The following is an 8941-nucleotide window of genomic DNA, read 5'->3' on the forward strand; positions in this document are numbered from 1 at the left end:
AGAAGATAATTGACAACATTAATGCGCCTGGTCCACTCACTCGTTCAAGAGCAACACAGCTAGCAAATTTCTGTGGGCACTTTGCATTTGTCTCAATATCTGAACCCAAGAAAGTTGCTGAAGCCTTCATGGAACCTGAATGGATTCAAGCTATGCAAGAAGAGCTTCAATAGTTCAAGCTGAACAATGTCTGGGAACTTGTCAAGCGTCCTGACCCCCGCAAGCACAACATAATAGGCACAAAATGGATATATCTCAACAAGCAAGATGAGCATGGTCAAGTTGTCAGAAACAAGGCTCGTCTCATTGCTCAAGGATACACTCAAGTTGAAGGGATTGACTTCGATGAAACATTTGCTCCTGTGGCTAGGCTTGAAGCTATTCGCATATTGCTAGCCTATGCAAACCATCACAACATCCTGCTGTATCAAATGGATGTGAAGAGTGCATTTCTCAATGGCAAGATTGAAGAAGAAGTGTATGTTGCACAACCTCCTGGCTTTGAAGATCCAAAACATCCTGATATGGTGTACAAGCTAAACAAGGCACTGTATGGCCTCAAACAAGCCCCTCGCGCTTGGTATGATACACTCAAAGACTTCCTGAAGAGCAAAGGCTTGAAACCTGGTTCCCTGGATCCCACACTCTTCACGAAGACATATGATGGTGAACTGTTTGTGTGCCAAATATATGTGGATGACATTATCTTCGGCTGCACCAACCAGAAATACAGTGATGAGTTTGGACACATGATGCAAGAGCAATATCAGATGTCCATGATGGGTGAGTTGAAGTTCTTCCTTGGTCTTCAAATCCGTCAACAAAGCAATGGCATCTTCATAACTCATGATAAATATCTCAAAGATTGCCTAAAGAAGTTTGGAATGCAAGACTGCAAAGGTTACACGACGCCAATGCCAACCAAGAGTCATCTGAGTCCTGACGCCAATGGTAAAGAGTTCGATCAAAAGGTATACCGCTCCATGATTGGTTCTTTACTTTATTTATGTGCATCTAGGCCAGATATTATGCTTAGTGTTTGCATGTGTGCTCGATTTCAAGCGGCACCAAAGGAATCGCATCACTTAGCTGTGAAGCGAATTCTTCGATATTTGGCTTACACCCCAACATTAGGATTATGGTATCCAAAGGGCCCAGAGTTTGATCTAGTTGGATTCTCGGATGCTGATTATGCTGGTGACAAGGTGGATCGCAAGTCTACATCAGGCACATGTCACTTTCTGGGACGATCACTTGTCTGTTGGTCTTCAAAGAAGCAGAACCGTGTATCACTCTCCACTGCTGAATCTGAATACATTGCTGCTGGATCATGCTGCGCTCAGCTTCTATGGATGAAGCAAACACTCAAGGACTATGGCATCCATCTGAAACAAGTACCACTCTACCGCGACAACGAAAGCGCCATCAAGATTGCCAACAACCCAGTTCAACACTCGAAGACAAAGCACATTGAAATTCGTCATCACTTTCTCAGAGATCATGTCATGAAGGAAGATATTGATATCATACACGTCAACACTGAAGAGCAACTGGCAGATATCTTCACAAAGCCCTTGGATGAGAAAAGGTTTTGCAAGTTGTGGTGTGAGCTAAATATCTTGGAATCCTCAAATGTCCTGTGATCAGGCACACATCCTAACACTTATGCATGTTGATGACTTAGATGTGCAACACACGAAGTAAAGTATATCTTCAATCAATGAAGACTTACACTCTAAGTGTGAATACATTAACGCGGAATTTGACTTCGGAGCGCCACGATAATTGTGCGCCGTGTCTGGGTCTAATACTTCCTATACGGTGGGTGATACGTCTCCAACGTATCTATAATTTATGAACTATTCATGCTATTATATTATCCATCTTGGATGTTTTATGGGCTTTACTATGCACTTTTATATTATTTTTGGGACTAACCTATTAACCCAAAGCCCAGTGCCAGTTCCTGTTTTTTTCCCTTTTTTCACTATTTCGAAGAAAAGGAATATCAAACAGAGTCGAAACGGAATAAAACCTTCTGGAGAAGTTATTTTTGGAAGGAAAGCAACCCAGGAGACTTGGAGTTCACGTCAGGAAAGCAACGAGGGAGGCACGAGGCAGGGGGCGCGCCCACCCCCCCTGGGCGCGCCCTCCACCCTCGTGGGCCCCTCGTGGCTCCCCTGACGTATTTCTTCCGCCTATATATATCCATATACCCTAAAACCTTCGGGGAACAGGATAGATCGGGAGTTCCGCCGCCGCAAGCCTCTGTAGCCACCAAAAGTCAATCGGGGCCCTGTTCCGGCACCCTGCCGGAGGGGGGAACCCTCACCGGTGGCCATCTTCATCATCCCGGCGCTCTCCATGACGAGGAGGGAGTAGTTCACCCTCGGGGCTGAGGGTATGTACCAGTAGCTATGTGTTTGATCTCTCTCTCTCTCTCGTGTTCTTGATTTGGCACGATCTTGATGTATCGCGAGCTTTGCTATTATAGTTGGATCTTATGTTTCTTCTCCCCCTCTACTCTCTTGTAATGGATTGAGTTTTTCCTTTGAAGTAATCTTATTGGATTGAGTCTTTAATGATTTGAGAACACTTGATGTATGTCTTGCCGTGCGTATCTGTGGTGACAATGGGATATCACGTGATTCACTTGATGTATGTTTTGGTGATCAACTTGCGGGTTCCGCCCATGAGCCTATGGATAGGGGTTGGCACACGTTTTCGTCTTGATTCTCCGGTAGAAACTTTGGGGCACTCTTTGAGGTTCTATGTGTTGGTTGAATAGATGAATCTGAGATTGTGTGATGCATATCGTATAATCATACCCACGGATACTTGAGGTGAGATTGGAGTATCTAGGTGACATTAGGGTTTTGGTTGATTTGTGTCTTAAGGTGTTATTCTAGTACGAACTCTAGGGCTGTTTGTGACACTTATAGGAATAGCCCAACGGATTGATTGGAAAGAATAACTTTGAGGTGGTTTCGTACCCTACCATAATCTCATCGCTTTTTCTCCGCTCTTAGTGACTTTGGAGTGACTCTTTGTTGCATGTGGAGGGATAGTTATATGATCCAATTATGTTATTATTGTTGAGAGAACTTGCACTAGTGAAAGTATGAACCCTAGGCCTTGTTTCCTAGCATTGCAATACCGTTTGCGCTCACTTTTATCACTTGCTACCTTGCTGTTTTTATATTTTCAGATTACAAAAACCTATATCTACCATCCATATTGCACTTGTATCACCATCCTTCGCCAAACTAGTGCACCTATATAATTTACCATTGTATTGGGTGTGTTGGGGACACAAGAGACTCTTTGTTATTTGGTTGCAGGGTTGTTTGAGAGAGACCATCTTCAACCTACGCCTCCCACGAATTGATAAACCTTAGGTCATCCACTTGAGGGGAATTTGCTACTATCCTACAAACCTCTGCACTTGGAGGCCCAACAACGTCTACAAGAAGAAGGTTGCGTAGTAGACATCAAGCTCTTTTCTGGCGCCGTTGCCGGGGAGGTGAGTGCTTGAAGGTATATCTTTAGATCTTGCAATCGAATCTTTCTGTTTCTTGTTTTATTACTAGTTTAGTCTATAAAAGAAAACTACAAAAAAATGGAATTAAGTTTGCCTCATACGCTTCATCTTTTTAATATCTTTCGTGAGTATGATGGGAAGGAAAATTGTGCTCAAGTGCTAGAAGAAGAATGCATTAGAATGTTTGGCACTAAATCTTTGTATGATGAGCATGATTGCAATGTAGTTAGTATGAATTCTTTGAATACCCATGATGCTAATGATATGCAAAGCCACAAGCTTGGGGATGCTATGTTTGATGAATATGATATTCTTAGTCCCCCAAGTTTTGATGTGCAAATTTATTATGATGAAAGCATGCCTCCTATCTATGATGATTATTGTGATGACATGTATGCTTTAAAGAATAATGATAACCATGAAACTTTTCATCTTGATCTTAATTTTCAATCACATGATAGTTATTTTGTTGAGTTTGCTCCCACTACTATTGATGAGAATAAATTTGCTTATGTGGAGAGTAGTAAAATTTCTATGCTTGTGGATCATGAAAAGAATGCTTTAGGAGCTGGTTATATTGTTGAATTCATTCATGATGCCACTGAAAATTATTATGAGGGAGGAACATATGCTTGTAGGAATTGCAATAATATCAAGTTTCCTCTCTATGTGCTTAAAGTTTTGTAGTTATGCTTGTTTTGCCTTCCTATGCTAGTTGATTATTGTTCCCATAAGTTGTTTGCTCACAAAATCCCTATGCATAGGAAGTGGGTTAGACTTAAATGTGCTAGTCATATTCTTCATGATGCTCTCTTTATGTTTCAATTCTTATCTTTTATGTGAGCATCATTGAAATCATCATGCCTAGCTAGGGGCATTAAATGTTAGCGCTTGTTGGGAGGCAACCCAATTTTATTTTAGTTTCTTGCTTTTTGGTTCTGTTTAGGAATAAATAATCCATATAGATTCTTTTTAGATGTGGTTTTGTATTTTAATTAGTGTTTGTGCCAAGTAGAACCTTTGGGAAGACTTGGGTGAAGTCTTTATGATCATGCTGTAAAAAACAGAAACCTTAGCGCTCACGAGATTAGCTTCAACTTTTTACTGGAGAGTGCTATTTAGTTGATTCTTTTTGAAGATGATTACTAGAAACATTCCTCAGGTCCACCAATTTAGTTTAGAATTTTTTGAGTTCCAGAAGTTTGCGTTAGTTACAGATTACTACAGACTGTTCTGTTTTTGACAGATTCTGTTTTCTATGTGTTGTTTGCTTATTTTGATGAATCTATGGCTAGTAAAATAGTTTATAAACCATAGAGAAGTTGTAATACAGTAGGTTTAACACCAATATAAATAAAGAATGAGTTCATTACAGTACCTTGAAGTGGTGTTTTGTTTTCTTTCGCTAACGGAGCTTACGAGTTTTCTGTTGAGTTTTGTGTTGTGAAGTTTTCAAGTTTTGGGTGAAGATTCGATGGACTATGGAATAAGGAGTGGCAAGAGCCTAAGCTTGGGGATGCCCAAGGCACCCGAAGGTAATATTCAAGTACAACCAAAAGCCTAAGCTTGGGGATGCCCCGGATGGCATCCCCTCTTTCGTCTTTGTTCATCGGTCACTTTACTTGGAGCTATATTTTTATTCACCACATGATATGTGTTTTGCTTGGAGCGTCATTTTATATTATTTTGTTTTGCTTGCTGTTTGAATAAAATACCAAGATCTGAAATTCTTAAATGAGAAAGAGTCTTCACATAGCTACATAATTATTTAACTACTCATTGATCTTCACTTATATCTTTTTGGAGTAGTTTGTCATTTACTCGTGTGCTTCACTTATATCCTATGAGTAAATGGTTGAATGATTTGAATGTCATAAATCTGAAATTATATATGTTTCATATGCTTATACCATGGGGAGTAATGACTTTACATATAAGAAGTAGAGGTGGTAAATTTATTGAAGGTTAGCAGACATTGTATTGGTCACTTGAACAATTCATGAAAGAATATTGAAGGAAGAGAGATTTCACATATAAATATACTATCTTGGACATCTTCTATGATTGTGATCCCCATTAATTATTTTCAAACCTGAGCAAATTAGTTGAAGTTGGACAAGGAAGACAACATAATGAGTTATGCTTGGGTATATTTGTATAAGTTATATTGTTTTGGATCCTCTAACATGTGGTGCTCGCTATTTAGAATCCTTTGCTAGCCAAAATATCTGTACTAAGCGGGAATACTGCTTGTGCATCCAAATTCCTTGAACCAAGTTTCTTCCATGAGTGTCCACCATATCTACCTATATGCGGTATTTACCTGCCGTTCCAAGTAAATTTGCATGTGCCAAACTCTAAACCTTCAAATAATAATCTGTTTTGTATGCCGGATCGCTCATGTAGTGACTAGGGGCTAGCAGTATCTTCCATGCTAGGTGGGTTATTCTCACGATGAGTGGACTCCGCTCATCATTCACGAGAAAATGGCTGGTAACTTGGATGCCCAGTCCCATGATAAAAAGATCGAAATCAAATAAAAAATAATTGCAAACAAAACTCCCCCAGGTTTGATGTTAGTTGGAGGCACCCGTTGTTTTGGGCAATCCATGGATTGATGATTGTTGGTGGAGGGGGAGTAAAAATCTTTACCTTTATGTTTGGGAACCGCCTATAATGTATGTAGTATGGAAGATATTGGGAACTCTTGGTCGTTATGTTGACAATGAAAGCATACCTCTCAAAATTATTTTCATCTTTGTTTTTGCTTCGAGCTCTGGCACCTCTGCAAATCCCTGCTTCCCTCTGCGAAGGGCCTATCTTTTACTTTTATGCAAGAGTCAGCAGTATTCCTTCTTATTCCAATCTACTCTTTAGTTGGCAAGCATCATGTGATGGAAAGGTCTAGGCATATATGACCATTCAAATATATTTGATCATGAATTATTATTTTTGACAATTATCTATATGATAAATAAGTTGGGAGGCGAAACATTAAGCCCCTATCTTTCTCTGTGTTCGATGGATGCTATTTGTTCTAAAAATATGCTTTGAGAGGTAGCAATCATGGAAGACTATATGATAGTTGAGTATGTGAAGTTTGCTGAATCAAAGCTCTGACATAGACTCTTCCTGAAAATAAGATGAATTTTAATTGTTTGATGACTAATAACATGATTTGTTAGTTTTCAAGAGAGTTTATGATCTATACTTTAACATGTGAATAGTTTGTTAGTTGATCATGCAAAGCTTTATGATGTGAGCTACTGTTATGACATATAATGATGCTAGAAAAGGTGATTGAAATTATCATTGATCAAACTTATGCACCTGCTAGCATTCACACTTCATAAATTCTTTCTTTTATCATTTACCTACTCGAGGACAAGCAGGAATTAAGCTTGGGGATGCTGATACGTCTCCAACGTATCTATAATTTATGAAGTATTCATGCTATTATATTATCCATCTTGGATGTTTTATGGGCTTTACTATGCACTTTTATATTATTTTTGAGACTAACCTATTAACCCAGAGCCCAGTGCCAGTTCCTGTTTTTTTCCCTTGTTTCAGTGTTTCGAAGAAAAGGAATATCAAACAGAGTCGAAACGGAATAAAACCTTCTGGACAAGTTATTTTTGGAAGGAAAGCAACCCAGGAGACTTAGAGTGCACGTCAGGAAAGCAACGAGGGAGGCACAAGGCAGGGGGGCGCGCCCACCCCCCCTAGGCGTGCCCTCCACCCTCGTGGGCCCCTCGTGGCTCCCCTGACGTATTTCTTCCGCCTATATATACCCATATACCCTAAACCTTCGGGGAACAGGATAGATCGGGAGTTCCACCACCGAAAGCCTCTGTAGCCACCAAAAGTCAATCGGGACCCTGTTCCGGCACCCTGCCGGAGGGGGGAACCCTCACCGGTGGCCATCTTCATCATCCCGGCGCTCTCCATGATGAGGAGGGAGTAGTTCACCCTCGGGGCTGAGGGTATGTAGCAGTAGCTATGTGTTTGATCTCTCTCTCTCTCTCTCTCGTGTTCTTGATTTGGCACGATCTTGATGTATCGCGAGCTTTGCTATTATAGTTGGATCTTATGTTTCTTCTCCCCCTCTACTCTCTTGTAATGGATTGAGTTTTCCCTTTGAAGTAATCTTATCGGATTGAGTCTTTAATGATTTGAGAACACTTGATGTATGTCTTGCCGTGCGTATCTGTGGTGACAATGGGATATCACGTGATTCACTTGATGTATGTTTTGGTGATCAACTTGCGGGTTCCGCCCATGAACCTATGCATAGGGGTTGGCACACGTTTTCGTCTTGATTCTCCGGTAGAAACTTTGGGGCACTCTTTGAGGTTCTATGTGTTGGTTGAATAGATGAATCTGAGATTGTGTGATGCATATCGTATAATCATACCCACGGATACTTGAGGTGACATTGGAGTATCTAGGTGACATTATGGTTTTGGTTGATTTGTGTCTTAAGGTGTTATTCTAGTATGAACTCTAGGGCTGTTTGTGACACTTATAGGAATAGCCCAATGGATTGATTGGAAAGAATAACTTTGAGGTGGTTTCGTACCCTACCATAATCTCTTCGTTTGTTCTCCGCTATTAGTGACTTTGGAGTGACTCTTTGTTGCATGTTGAGGGATAGTTATATGATCCAATTATGTTATTATTGTTGAGAGAACTTGCACTAGTGAAAGTATGAACCCTAGGCCTTGTTTCCTAGCATTGCAATACCGTTTGCGCTCACTTTTATCACTTGCTACCTTGCTGTTTTTATATTTTCAGATTACAAAAACCTATATCTACCATCCATATTGCACTTGTATCACCATCTCTTCGCCGAACTAGTGCACCTATAAAATTTACCATTGTATTGGGTGTGTTGGGGACACAAGAGACTCTTTGTTATTTGGTTGCAGGGTTGTTTGAGAGGGACCATCTTCAACCTACGCCTCCCACGGATTGATAAACCTTAGGTCACCCACTTGAGGGAAATTTGCTACTGTCCTACAAACCTCTGCACTTGGAGGCCCAACAACGTCTACAAGTAGAAGGTTGCGTAGTAGACATCAGTGGGTAACGCCACCACCAAATTCTTCTATTTGAAGTGTTTTGCTCATGGCGTTACAATTGCTATGTCTTCGCATTTGGTTTGTCTTCAATTTCAACATGTCTTCATGATTATCTTCACAATGTTGATTTGGTTTTATTCTGATATATACATATATTAGTGTTCTGTCCTCTACAGCATTCACTTATAGCTATGTCTTCTCGTTTGAATCTTTTGAACTAAGTGAATGTGATCGGACCCTAACCTCTCTATGCTTTCTACCTCAAACTCTATCTATCCAAATCATATGCATTCTGTTGAAACTGTCGAATGTCTTC

Source organism: Triticum aestivum, chromosome 2D, assembly GCF_018294505.1.
Source record: "Triticum aestivum cultivar Chinese Spring chromosome 2D, IWGSC CS RefSeq v2.1, whole genome shotgun sequence".
NCBI lineage: Eukaryota > Viridiplantae > Streptophyta > Magnoliopsida > Poales > Poaceae > Triticum > Triticum aestivum.